At 49.3% G+C, this 13,924-nt stretch overlaps 1 non-coding gene across 1 annotated transcript; it reads right to left on the bottom strand.

Annotated features, from left to right (window-relative positions):
• Positions 1–13,180: 13,180 nt before the first annotated feature.
• LOC128931673 (small nucleolar RNA SNORA42/SNORA80 family) lies at positions 13,181–13,316 on the bottom strand. The gene has a single exon (XR_008480396.1). It is a non-coding gene; the product is annotated as a small nucleolar RNA SNORA42/SNORA80 family (small nucleolar RNA).
• Positions 13,317–13,924: the final 608 nt, after the last annotated feature.

Raw genomic sequence — 13,924 nt, 5'->3', positions numbered from 1 at the left:
TGATTCTCCAGTCTCAGCCTCCAGAGTAGCTGGGATTACAGACCACGCCCAGCTAAGTTTTGTTTTTTTAGTAGAGACAGGATTTCACCGTGATGGCCAGGTTGGTCTCGAATTCCTGACCTCAGGTGATTTGTCAGCCTAAGCCTCCCAAAGTGATGCAATTAAGGTGTGAGCCACCATGCCCAGCCTAAATATTCTCTTATACATATATCTACATGTATCCTATTTGTTCTGTTTCTCTGGAGAATTCTGCTGATATATATTTTGTTACCAAGAGTGGTTCTAGAGAAGCAGAATTTTGTTTGTTTGTTTTTGTGAGACAAGATCTTACTCTGTCACCCAGGCACCATCACAGCTCTCTGCAGCCTTGACCTTCCGGGCTCAAGTGTTCCTCCCACTTCAGCTTCCAGCGTAGCTTGGGACCACAGGTGACCACCATCACACCCAGCTAACTGTTTCTCTTTTTTGGTAGAGACATTCTTACTATGTTGCCTAGGCTGTTCTAGAACCCCTAGGGTCAAGCAATCCACCCATCTTGGCCTCCCAAAGGATTACAGGCGTGAGCCACCTGTTTGGAAAACTCTGCCCCTACCGCAAAATCTCTCTCTTTCCCTCCCCCCACAAAGAGGCTCCCTTATCTCTCACTTTACATACCGGTCCTAGCCCTCCCGCAGCCCAGCTTCCCGCCGCCCAGCTTCCCACCCAGCAGTTCAAACTGACCAACAGTTGCCCACCACCTCGGCTTTTGGCTTCCCCACCCCCCAGCCCTTCAGCCCCCTATAAAACAACCCTGCCCCTCTGAGCAGCGCGGCCATTCTCCTCTTCCTCCCGGCTGGTCCGCCCGGAGGCTCTTTCCTCTCAATAAAGCCTGAACTTAAGGAATTTCCTCTAGCCTGCGGTCCGGTTTTTTCCGAATGAGCTCAGTCTTCCCGCAGAGGGTAGGTCGGACAAATGGTGCCGGAAACCCGGGACGGGAGCTGAGGCCGTTGGCCCGGCCACGGCCCCCCTCCCCGACCTACCCAACATTGGCCCTGCCACCTCCACGTTCCGATTAAGGTAAGCCAAGTTTTTCTTGCTTTGCCTTCCCCCGCTTCCCGTCTCCTCTTCCTACGGCATGGTGCAGTTGCTCCCTCTCCGGTGTTCCGCACGGACTCCTTGCCTAGTCTCGGCCGAGCCAAGGTAGTCTTCCGTTCCGGCTCCAGGAGCCTTCCGAGGGACAGCCGCCAGACGGGGGACGCCCCTCTGACCGCTTCCCTTTCCGTACTTAATTGTACTCCGGGGAATTTGCAACGAACGGGGACGCCTTTTCGTTGCATCTGCCCATCCGCGCCGGAGAGTCTGTAGCTGCGCCTGCCATGGGAAATTCGGAGTCCAAAATACCTCTGAGCACCCCCCTCGGGTGCTTGCTGCGAAATTTTACCAAATTGGGATATTCCCAAACCCTCAGAAAGAAAAAGCTTGTTTTCCTGTCCCAGGTGGCTTGGCCCCAATACAAACTCAGTAACCAGTCACGTTGGCCCCCGACTGGCACTTTTGATTTCAACACCCTCCGAGATCTCGACGATTTTTGTCGCCGCGCGGGCAAGGACAATGAAATTCCTTACGTCCAGGCTTTTTGGGACCTCCGTACCCACCCCAACCTATGTTCTTCGTGCTCCACCTACCAAATCCTCTTATCTCGAACCCCCCCGTAAATCTTCCTCCACTACCTCTCCCCCTCCCTACTCCTCACCGGAGGATCTGCCTGAACATCTGTCCTCTCCTGCCAATCTCAGCAACCACTCGCCATCAACGGCACGCCCTTCCCCCACTCCCTCTGCACCTCCTACCTCAGAGGCCATGCCTCGCTCTCCCTCTACTCCCTCCGAGCCCCCTCCCTCAGAGGCTGCACTTCCTCTTGCCTCTCCGGTGGCGGCCCACACCCGCTCCCACCAGCCAGCTATCCTGGCCCCACTCCGAGAAGTAGCAGGCGCAGAAGGTTTAATCAGGGTCCATGTTCCTTTCTCACTCCAAGACCTGTCCCAAATTGAGAAACGTTTAGGATCCTTCTCAGCCAACCCATCCACCTATATTAAAGAATTCCAATACCTCACTCAAGTATAAGAAGCCCTAGTCCGGTACACTCAACTAGATCCAGCCTCCCAAAACGGGGCCACTGTATTAGCCTCCCATTTTATCTCCCAATCAGCACCCGACATAAGAAAGAAACTAAAGAAAGCAGAAGAGGGGCCAGAGACTCCCATCCAAGACCTGGTAAAAATGGCCTTTAAAGTATTCAATGCCAGGGAAGATGCGGCTGAGGCTGCCCGCCAAACTCGCATGAAGCAGAAGGCTGCCCTCCAGACCCAAGCCCTAGTGGTGGCTCTAAGGCCGGCAGGGAACCAGAAGCCCAAGGCCGAAACCCATGCCCCTCCAGGGGCATGTTTCAAATGTGGAAAGGAAGGACACTGGTCCCGAGCCTGTCCACAACCATGGCCACCAACTAAGCCTTGCCCTATCTGTCGGCTCCCGGGACACTGGAAGTCAGACTGCCCCAGCTTCCCCAGGGTGCCGGTTCCTCAAAACAGACACACTGGTGTTACACAGCAGGCAGTCACCCTCAGTATGGAGGAGCCTGCTTGCCAGGAACCGACCTCCGAGGGAGCTCCGTTCCCCAGTCTACTAGGGCTGCTAGATGACTAGCGGGGCCCTGGCTTTCCGACTCCGGTTACCCTCGCCGAGCCTAGGGTCACAAGACATGGGGGCTACCTACTCCGCACTTCCTTCTTATTCTGGCCATCTCACCCCTTCCCAGGTCTTAGTCATGGGAATCAATGGGACCCCGAGTATCCCCTATCAAACCCCACCACTCATGTGCTCATATAACTCCACTCCATTCACCCACTCCTTTTTAGTAATCCCCACCTGCCCAGTTCCCCTTCTGGGGTGAGACATCCTTTCAAAGCTGAAGGCCGTCATAACCTTCCCCACCGCCAGCCCACACAGCCTTTTTCTCCTAGCCCTCAATACTCTGCCTCAGAACTCCAGACCCTCCAGTCTACCCCCGGGGTACAGTTCAAGGATGACTGGGCCTTCAAGCATAACCTCCTCATTCTCCCTGAAAAGCAAAGGTACCAGATAATCCAAGACATCCATAATTCACTCCACATTGGGCCTAAAGCCTTATACCAGTTCCTCAACCCACTTTTTCACCCCCACCGCCTCCTCAGTACCATACAGGAAGTCCAGTCCTCATGTACTGTCTGCGCGAAAACTAATTCCCAGGGTTCCTGTCATCCCCGGCGCCAGCTTCATCAGCTACGCGGGTTCCTACCTGGCCAAGACTGGCAAATTGATTTCACCTATATGCCAAAGCACAAACAGTACCGGTATCTGCTAACCATTGTTGACACTTTTTCAGGCTGGATTGAAGCTTACCCCACAGCCTCTGAGTCTGCCGGGACAGTAGCCACTCATCTCATTCAAGACATCATCCCACGCTTTGGACTCCCAGCTACCATACAGTCAGACAACGGCCTAGCCTTTATCTCCAAAGTCACTAATGCCGTTTCTACCTCTCTAGGAATTCAGTAGAAGCTACATGCTGCCTACCATCCCCAGTCCTCTGGTAAGGTAGAACGGGCCAATGGCCTAATAAAGGAGCATCTGACCAAGCTCATGCTTGAGCTCCGCCAATCCTGGGTAACCTTACTTCCTATCGCCCTCACCAGAGTAAGAGCAAGCCCCCCGGGCCCATCACAGCTTAGCCCATTTGAGCTGCTGTATGGTTGCCCCTTCCTGCTTTCAACTCCCCCACCGCCAGAGACTACTCCTCTAGACAGCTACCTCCCCTACTTTACTCAGGATTAGGAGGAGGGGCACTAGTCCACTCTCACCTGGCCATAGCCCGACTGACCTCACAACTCCAAGCGGCTATTGATGACTCTACTGAGTCTTTAGCATCACTCCAACGACAGATCACCTCAGTTGCCCAAGTTGCCTTGCAGAACCGAAGAGCCCTGGACCTGCTCACTGCTGAACGAGGAGGGACCTGTATCTTCCTACAAGAAGAGTGCTGTTACTACATCAATGAATCCGGCCTAGTAGAAACCCGAATCGAGAGCCTCCAGAAACTCAAAACTAACCTGCAGAGTCAGAAGTTCTCGGCTGAAGCCACGGCATGTTCCTATAGCGGCGCTTTCAAGAACTGACTCGAGTCACCATCCACCAGATGCTGCTCCAACCCTACCCTGAACGAGTGCAAGAAACAGACCTCTCCCCGAACATCCAGGCTCCTTAGGAAAAGAGACCTCTTCAGAACCCCCCGTCGACCCTTGTCAGCAGGAAGTAGCTAGAGAGACAACCGACGCCCCTGACCCCCTCTTTTTCTTTTCTTTAAGGAGTCGGGAATGTTTGGAAAACTCTGCCCCTACCGCAAAATCTCTCTCTTTCCCTCCCCCCACAAAGAGGCTCCCTTATCTCTCACTTTACATACCGGTCCTAGCCCTCCCGCAGCCCAGCTTCCCGCCGCCCAGCTTCCCACCCAGCAGTTCAAACTGACCAACAGTTGCCCACCACCTCGGCTTTTGGCTTCCCCACCCCCCAGCCCTTCAGCCCCCTATAAAACAACCCTGCCCCTCTGAGCAGCGCGGCCATTCTCCTCTTCCTCCCGGCTGGTCCGCCCGGAGGCTCTTTCCTCTCAATAAAGCCTGAACTTAAGGAATTTCCTCTAGCCTGCGGTCCGGTTTTTTCCGAATGAGCTCAGTCTTCCCGCAGAGGGTAGGTCGGACACCACCCTGCCAGGCCAGATGGGTTTTATTTAACCCTATATATCTTGACTTACTTTCCAACCTGACTCTGGCATCACATTAGGAGATAAGGAATCAACCTGACTCTGGCATCACATTAGGAGATAAGGAATCAAAGTATTTTACCCCAAAACATGTTTCTTTGCCATCCTTTAAAATGGCCCTGCAAAGCTGTTCTTTGTTGGTGAAATTTGCATCTGTAAAGAATCTCCCCCAGCCAGGCAGGGAGTGGTGGCTCACGCCTGGAATCTCAGCACTTTGGGAGGCCAAGGCGGGTGGATCACCTGAGGTCAGGAGTTCAAGACCAGCCTGGCCAACATGGTGAAACCCTGTCTTTAAAAAAAAAAAAGAATCTCTGCCAGGCACTGTGGCTCACGCCTATAATCTCAGCACTTTGGGAGTTCTAGGCGGGTAGATCATGAGGTCAGGAATTCTAGACCAGCCTGGCCAACATAGTGAAACCCATCTCTACTAAAAATACAAAATTATAGCCAGGCGCGGTGGCTCACATCTATAATCCCAGCACTTTGGGAGGCTGAGGCGGGTGGATCACAAGGTCAAGAGATCGAGACCATCCTGGTCAACAAGGTGAAACCCTGTCTCTCCTAAAAATACAAAAAATTAGCTGGGCATGGTGGTGCGTGCCTGTAGTCCCAGCTACTCAGGAGGCTGAGGCAGGAGAATTTCTTGAACCCAGAAGACGGAGATTGCGGTGAGCCGAGATGGCACCATTGCACTCCAGCCTGGGTAACGAGAGCAAAACTCCGTCTCAAAAAAAAAAAAATACAAAATTAGCCAGGCATCGTGGCGCACACCTGCAGTCCTAGCTACTTGGGAAGCTGAGGCAGGAGAATCGCTTGAACCCGAGAGGTGGAGGTTGTGGTGAGCCAATATCACTCCACAGCACTCCAGCCTGGGCAACAGAGTGAAATTCCGTCTCAAAAAAAAAAAAAAAAAATCTCTATTAACATAGCTATATCTTTTTCCTCCAGACCCGCCCAATGCCAAAGAGATTAACTAACGTCGGAATAGGAAATATTTGTCATCTATTCTATTGTCTCTAAGAGCAGCCACTATAAGAATTCCGAAGAACTCTGGTCTCCGAAATCTTTATCTTTACCTGAACATTCCCTTTCTATCAATCTCAGGTCTTTAATCAAACTCAATTGTCTTTTTTTTTTTTTGAGATGGAGTTTCATTCTTGTTGCCTGTGTTGGAGTACAATGGCTCAATCTCAGCTCACCACAACCTCCACCTCCCAGGTTCAAGCGATTCTCTTGCCTCAGCCTCCCAAGTAGCTTGGATTACAGGCTCCCACCAGCATGCCTGGCTAATTTTTGTATTTTTAGTAGTGATGAGGTTTCACCATGTTGACCAGGCTGGTCTGAAACTCCTGACCTCAGGCGATCCACCCACCTCAGCCTTCCAAAGTGCTGGGATTACAGGCATAAGCCACCGCACCAAGCTAAACCAATTGTCAACTAGAAAATGTTCAAATTTACCTGTAACCTGGAAGCCCCCCACCCACCCCTTTGAGTTGTCCCCCCTTTCAAAAAAAATATGTTTTTTTGTTTTGTTTTGTTTTGTTTTGTTTGTGTTGGAGTCTCATTCTGTTGCCCAGGTTGGAGTGCAGTGGTGCAATCTTGGCTCACTGCAACCTCCACCTCCTGGGTTCAAGTGATTCCCCTCCCTCAGCCTCCCAAGTATCTGGGACTACAGGTATGTGCCACCATGCCTGGCTAATTGAGACTACCCTTTCATTCTCTATATGGAAATAATATTACAAAATTGTTACGCTATGAAAAGACCAAAGATCACCAAATTTTTGGAAAATGAAAAGATGGAAACATGGAGAGATTCATTCATTTGAATGTTTTCTTAACTGTAAATATTTATTAGTTGCCCACTATATTTTCTTTTTTTTTTTTTTGAGACGGAGTTTTGCTCTTGTTATCCAGGCTGGAATGCAATGGCGTGATCTGGGCTCACCGCAACCTCCGCCTCCTGGGTTCAGGCAATTCTCCTGCCTCAGCCTCCTGAGAGCTGGGATTACAGGCACACGCCGCCATGCCCAGCTAATCTTTTTTTTTTTTTTTTTTTGTATTTTTAGTAGAGACGGGGTTTCACCATGTTGACCAGGATGGTCTTGATCTCTTGACCTCGTGATCCACCTGCCTCGGCCTCCCAAAGTGCTGGGAGTACAGGCTTGAGCCACTGCGCCCGGCTGTATTTTCTTTTAATTTTTTTTTTTTTTGAGACAGAGTTTCGCTCTGGTTACCCAGGCTGGAGTGCAATGGCACGATCTCGGCTCACCACAACCTCCGCCTCCTGGGTTCAGGCAATTCTCCTGCCTTAGCCTCCTGAGTAGCTGGGATTACAGGCACGCGCCACCATGCCCAGCTAATTTTTTGTTTTTTTTTTTTTTTTGAGACAGAGTTTCACTGTTGTTACCCAGACTGGAGTGCAATGGCGCGATCTCGGCTCACCGCAACCTCCGCCTTCTGGGTTCAAGCAATTCTCCTGCCTCAGCCTCCCGAGTAGCTGGGACTACAGGCGAGCACCACCATGCCTAGCTAATTTTTGTATTTTTAGTAGAGATGGGGTTTCACCTTGTTGACCAGGATGGTCTCGATCTCTTGACCTCATGATCGACCTGCCTCGGCCTCCCAAAGTTCTGGGATTATAGGCATAAGCCACCGCGCCTGGCAATTTTTTGTATTTTTAGTAGAGACAGGGTTTCACTATGTTGACCAGGATGGTCTCGATCTCTTGACCTTGTGGTCCACCTGCCTCGGCCTCCCAAAGTGCTGGGATTACAGGCTTGAGCCACCTCGCCCAGCTAAAATGGTTTTTTTTTGAGACGGAGTTTCGCTTTTGTTACCCAGGCTGGAGTGCAATGGCGCGATCTCGGCTCACCGCAACCTCCGCCTCCTGGGTTCAGGCAATTCTCCTGCCTCAGCCTCCCGAGTAGCTGGGATTACAGGCACGCGCCACCATGCCCAGCTAATTTTTTGTATTTTAGTAGAGACGGGGTTTCACCATGTTGACCAGGTTGGTCTCGATCTCTCGACCTCGTGATCCACCCGCCTCGGCCTCCCAAAGTGCTGGGATTACAGGCTTGAGCCACCGCGCCCGGCCTAAAATGTTTTTTTTTAAGGGCCGTGCTGGTGCTCAGGGGTGGCGGCTGCGCACTTGTGCTGGAACCCCTCCCTGCCCTGCGCCGCTGCAGGGCCTATATTTTCTTTCTTCTTTTTTTTTTTTATATGGAGTCTTGCTCTGTTGCCCAGGCTGGAGTCCCCTGGCGTGGTCTCAGCTCACTGCAACCTCTGCCTCCCAGGCTCAAGTGATTCTCCTGCCACAGTCTCCCAAGTAGCTGGGATTACAGGCGCCTGGCTAATTTTTGTTTTTTTGTTTTTCTTGAGACAGAGTTTCACTTTTGTTGCCCCGGCTGGAGTGCAGTGGCACAACCTTGGCTCACCGCAACCTCCGCCTCCCAGGTTAAAGCAATTATCCTGCCTAAGCCTCCCGAATATCTGGGATTACAGGCATGTACCACCACGCCGCTAATTTTGTATTTTTTTTTTTTTTTAAGACAGGGTTTCACCATGTTGGTCAGGCTGGTGTTGAACTCCCAACCTCAGGTGATCCGCCTGCCTTGGCTTCCAAAGTGCTTGGATTACAGGCATGAGCCACCGCGCCCAACCTAATTTTGTATTTTTAGTAGAGATGCGTTTCTCCATCTTGGTCAGGCTGGTCTTGAACTCCCGACCTCAGGTGATCCACCCACCTTGGCCTCCTAATGCTGGGATTACAGGCGTGAGCCACCATGCCCAGCTAATTTTTGTGTTCTTATTAGAGACAGTGATTCAGCATGTTGGCCAAGCTGGTCTTGAACTCCTGACCTCAGGTGATCCACCCACCTCAGCCTCCCAGAGTGCTGGGATTCCAGGCGTGAGTCACTTCACCTGCCCACTATATTTTCAAAAATGTGGCTAGAGGTTGCCAGTAGAGCACTAGACATAAAGTCCTGCACATCAAGGATTTCACCATCTAAGATTGAATATGCCCCTAACAAGTAAACATCAATTATTGCTTATTTATAAGTAGTATAATTGTGATAAAAAGAATGCAAGATGCTGGAGAGCTAACTAGAAAGATTCCTTGAAAAACAGGATATCTAAATTGGGGTGGTAATCCAGATTAACAGGGGAAGAAAGAATAACCTATTTTGGGGGAATAGCAGAACAAAAGGCTCTGAGGTGGGAAAGTACTTGTTAACTTCAAAGAATCAGAAAAAAAAAAGCTAGCATAGCTACTGTAAAAATAAATGTAAAATCTAGCATGTTGGAACTCTAAATTATTTTCAGCCTTAAAGGAGTGAGATTATAGGGCCTCACTCATGTGACAGGCAGCTGTTACCTAGGCAACTAGAGACTTTGTCTCTTTGATTATAGATTATTCTTATTTCTTATCTACATTGTTTTTAAAATATTGCAAATGACTAAAGGGCCAGAGCAGACCTCTTCTCCTTTCACAGTAGATCTTCATTATAGATTAACTTCCCTCTTACTTTTCTCACACAAAGACTTCATGGATATCACATCCTCTCAAAATGGAATGTTGGGCTGGGTTTATGCCTGTAATCCCAGCACTTTGGGAGGCTGAGGCGGACGGATCACCTGAGGTTCAGAGTTCGAGATCAGCCTGACCAATATAGTGAAATCCTGAAAGATGGAATGTTAAGTACATTATTTTACATTGGAAAGGTAATGAAAACTAGCACAAAGAAAACAGCCTGGGAGTGGTGGCTCATGCCTGTAATCCCAACACTTTAGGAGGCTGAGGTGGGCTGATCACTTGAGGCCAAGAGGTCCAGACCAGCCTGGCCCACATGGTGAAACCTGGTCACTACTGAAAATACAAAAATTAGCTGTGTGTGGTGGCAGGCACCTGTGGTCCCAGCTACTTGGGAGGCTAAGGCAGGAAAATTGCTTGAGCCTGGGAAATAAGTTGCAGGGAGCCAAGATTGCACCATTGTGTTCCAGCCTGGGCAACAGAGTGAGATTTTATCTAAAAAAAAAAAAAAAAAAAAAAAAAAAAAAAAAGAGAGAAGAAAGAAAACAGAAACTAGAGCTAATTAAATTGCTGTAATTCAGAAGCCAGGCTAGTATAGAAAATTTTATAAGCCTGCTAAACTTGTTTTCTGTCTTTGTAAGAAAGTATTCAAGGGCAGGATGCAGTGGTTCATGCTTGTAATCTCAGCACTTTGGGAGGCAAAGGCAGGAGGATCTTGTGAGCCTTGGAATTTGGCATCAGCCTGGGCAATATAGTAAGATCTCATCACTTATTTATTTATTTATTTATTTATTCTTTAGAGACTGGGTATCGCTATGTTGCCCAGGCTGGAGTGTGGTGGCTATTTACAGGCGAGATCCCACTAATGATCAGCAAGGGAGTTTTGACCTGCTCCGTTTCCCACCTGGGCCTGTTCACCCTCCTTAGGCAACCTGGTGGTCCCCTGCCCCTGGGAGGTCACCATATTGATGCCGAATTTAGTGCGGACACCCGATTGGCATAGTGCACTACAGCCCGGAACTTCTAGACTCAAGCGATCCTCCAGCCTCAGGCTAGTAGCTGGGACTACAGGCGTGTGCCACCGTGCCCGGCAAGATCTCATCTCTTAAAAAAGATTAAAAATTGGCTGGGTGTGTTGGCTTAGGCATATAATCCCAGCGCTTTGGGGGCCGAAGCGGGATAATCACATGAGATGAGGAGTTTGAGGCCAGCCTGGCCAACATGGGGAAATCCGATTCTACTAAAAATACAAAGGCCGGGAGCGGTGGCTCACGCCTGTAATCCCAGCACTTTGGGAGTCCAAGGCAGGCGGATCACAAGGTCAAGAGATCAAGAACATCCTGGCCAACATGGTGAAACCCCGTCTCTACCAAAAATACAAAAAAATTAGCTGGGCGTGGTGGTACATGCCTGTGGTCCCAGCTATTCGGGAGGCTGAGGCGGAAGAACTTGAACCCAGGAGGCGGAGGTTGCAGTGAGCTGAGATTGTGCCACTGCACTCCAGCCTGGCAACAGAGCAAGACTCCGTCTCAAAAAAATAAAAATAAAAAATTAGGCCGGGCACGGTGGTTCAAGCCTGTAATCCCAGCACTTTGGGAGGCCGAGGAGGGTGGATCACGAGGTCAAGAGATTGAGACCATCCTGGTCAACATGGTGAAACCCCATCTCTATTAAAAATACAAAAAATTAGCTGGGCATGGTGGCGCGTGCCTGTAATCCCAGCTACTCAGGAGGCTGAGGCAGGAGAATTGCTTGAACCCAGGAGGCGGAGGTTGCGATGAGCCGAGATCGCGCCATTGCACTCCAGCCTGGGTAACAAGTGAAACTCCATCTAAAAAAAAAAAAATTAGTCGGGCAGGCCAGAAGGCACATGTAATCCCAGCTACTTGGGGGGGCTGAGGCAAGAGAATCGCTTGAACCTGGGGGCAGAGATTGCAGTGAGGTGAGATCGCACCATTGCACTCCAGCCTGGGCAATAGAGCAAGACTCTATCTAAAAAAAAAAAAAAAGGCCCGGCGTGGTGGCTGGCTCAGGTCTGTAATACCAGCACATTGGGAGGACAAGTCAGGTAGATCATGAGGTCAGGAGTTTGAGACCAGCCTGGCCAAGATGGTGAAGCCCTGTCTCTAGTAAAAATACAAAAATTAGCTGGACACGGTGGCTCATGCCTGTAATCCCAGCACTTTAGGAGGCTGAGGTGGGTGGATCACGAGGTCAGAAGATCGAGACCATCATGGCCAACTTGGTGAAACCCCATCTCTACTAAAAATACATTAAATTAGCAGGGTATGGTGGCACACACCTGTATTCCAAGCTACTTGGGAGGCTGAGGCAGGAGTGCTTGAATCTGGCGGGTGGAAGTTGCAGTGAGCCGAGATCACGCCATTGCACTCTAGCCTGTGTAAGAGGCGAGACTCTGTCTCAAAAAATGATAATAAATAAATATAAATTTAAATTTAAAATAAAGAAAAATAGGCCGGGCATAGTGGCTCACACCTGAAATCCAAGCACTTTGGAGGCCAAGGTGGGCGGATCACCTGGGGTCAGGAATTCAAGACCAGCCTGACCAACATGGTGAAACCCTATCTTTTTTTTTCTTTAGATGGAATTTCGCTGTTGTTACCCACCGCACCCGGCCGAAACCCCATCTTTATAAAGAAAGAAAGAAAGAAAGAAAGAAAGAAAAGTAGAAACTTGACAGAGCGAGACTCCATTAAAAAAAAAATTTTTGCTCAAAGCAATAGGAAAAAAAGGAAAAAACAAAAACAAAACAAAGCAAAACCAAAAGCTAGCCAGTTGTGGTGGCAGATGCCTGTGATCCCAGCTACTCTGGAGGCTGAACCATGAGGAATACGAGGATTCGTAAAAACCTTTGCTTGAACCTGGGAAGCAAAGGTTTCAGTGAGCAGAGATCATGCCATTGCACTCCAGCCTGGGTGAGAGGGTGAGACTGTATCAAATAAATAAATAAATATTAAAAATAAAGAAAAATAGAAAGAAACTTAACTTTTATTTAGAGACAGAGTTTCCTTCTTGTTGCATGTTCCTCCTGACCTCGTGATCCACCTGCCTTGGCCTCCCAAAGTGCTGGGATTACAGATGTGAGCCACCACACCTGACCAACTTTAATTTTTTGAGACAGGGTCTTGCTCGACTTCCCAGGCTCCAGTGATCTTACCACCTCAGCCTCCCCAGTAGCTGGGACCACAGTCTTGGCCACCATGTCCAGCTATTCTTTGTTTTTTTCAGAGATGGGTTTTTGCCATGTTGCCCAGGCTGGTCTGAAACTCTTGGGCTCAAGCAATCCACATGCCTCAGCCTCCCAAAATGCTGGGATTACAGGCCTGAACCACCATGACCAGATGTTTTATTGTTTTTTTTCCTGAATGCTTTTTGTGGTGTTTTTTGAGATGGAATTTCGCTCTTGTTGCCCAGGCTGCAGTGCAATGGTGGGATCTTGACTCACTGCAACCTCCACCTCCTGGGTCCAAGAGATTCTCCTGCCTCAGCCTCCTGAGTAGCTGGGATTACAAAGATGCACCACCAAGCCCGGCTAGTTTTGTATTTTTAGTAGAGATGGGGTTTCTCCATGTTGGTCAGGCTGGTCTCCAACTCCTGACCTCAGGCCATCCGCCCACCTCAGCCTCCCAAAGTGCTGGAATTACTGGCGTGAGCCACCACAGTCAGTTTGAATATTTTTTACATGTGGTTGGTTGAATCTATGGGTGAGGAACCTATGGATAAGGAGAGCCAACTGGTTAAGTGAAATTTAAAGAGTATATAACATATATGCTTTTGTGTAAGGCTTTTTTTTTTCCCACTGTGCAACCCACTTCAGTGCTAGCAGCCTATGGGCACAGAGGCCAGGCAATGGTTTGGGGACATGGTTTGCTCTGGCATGGGTTACTATGACAGGCCTAGGGGGATGGGCCTGTCATAAATCCAAACCCATGCATAAGGCTTTTAAAACTTAGCATAATGTGGGCAGGGTACGGTGGCTCACACCTGTAATCCCAGCACTTTGGGAGGCTGACGTGTGGGGATCACCTAAGGTCAGGAGTTCCAGACCAGCCTGGCTAACATGGTGAAACCCGGTCTCTAAAAAAATAAAAAACAATTAGCTGGGCGTGGTGATTCCTGCCTATAATCCCAGCTACTCAGGAGGCTAAGACAGAAGAATTGCTCCAACCTGGGAGGTGGAGGTTGCAGTGAGCTGAGATCACACCATTGCACTCCAGCCTGGGCGACAGAGCAAGACTTCATCCAAAAAAAAAAAAAAAACTTATGTTTTTGGATTTCATCCATGCTGTTGTATTTGTAGACATTTGTTCCTGAATATTATTGAATTTAATTTATTTTTTTTAAGATAGAGTTTCGCTCTTGTTGCCCAGGCTAGAGTGCAATGGCCCAATCTCAGCTCACCGTAACCTCTGCCCCCTGGGTTCAAGTGATTCTCCTGCCTTAGCCTCTCAAGTAGCTGGGATTACAGGTGCCTGCCACCACGCCTGGCTAATTTTTTGTATTTTTAGTAGAGATGGCGTTTTACCATGTTGGCCAAGCTG

The sequence above is a fragment of the Callithrix jacchus genome, chromosome 3 (genome assembly GCF_049354715.1).
Source record: "Callithrix jacchus isolate 240 chromosome 3, calJac240_pri, whole genome shotgun sequence".
NCBI classification, from domain to species: domain Eukaryota; kingdom Metazoa; phylum Chordata; class Mammalia; order Primates; family Cebidae; genus Callithrix; species Callithrix jacchus.
This window is presented reverse-complemented; position numbering and strand designations above follow the sequence as displayed.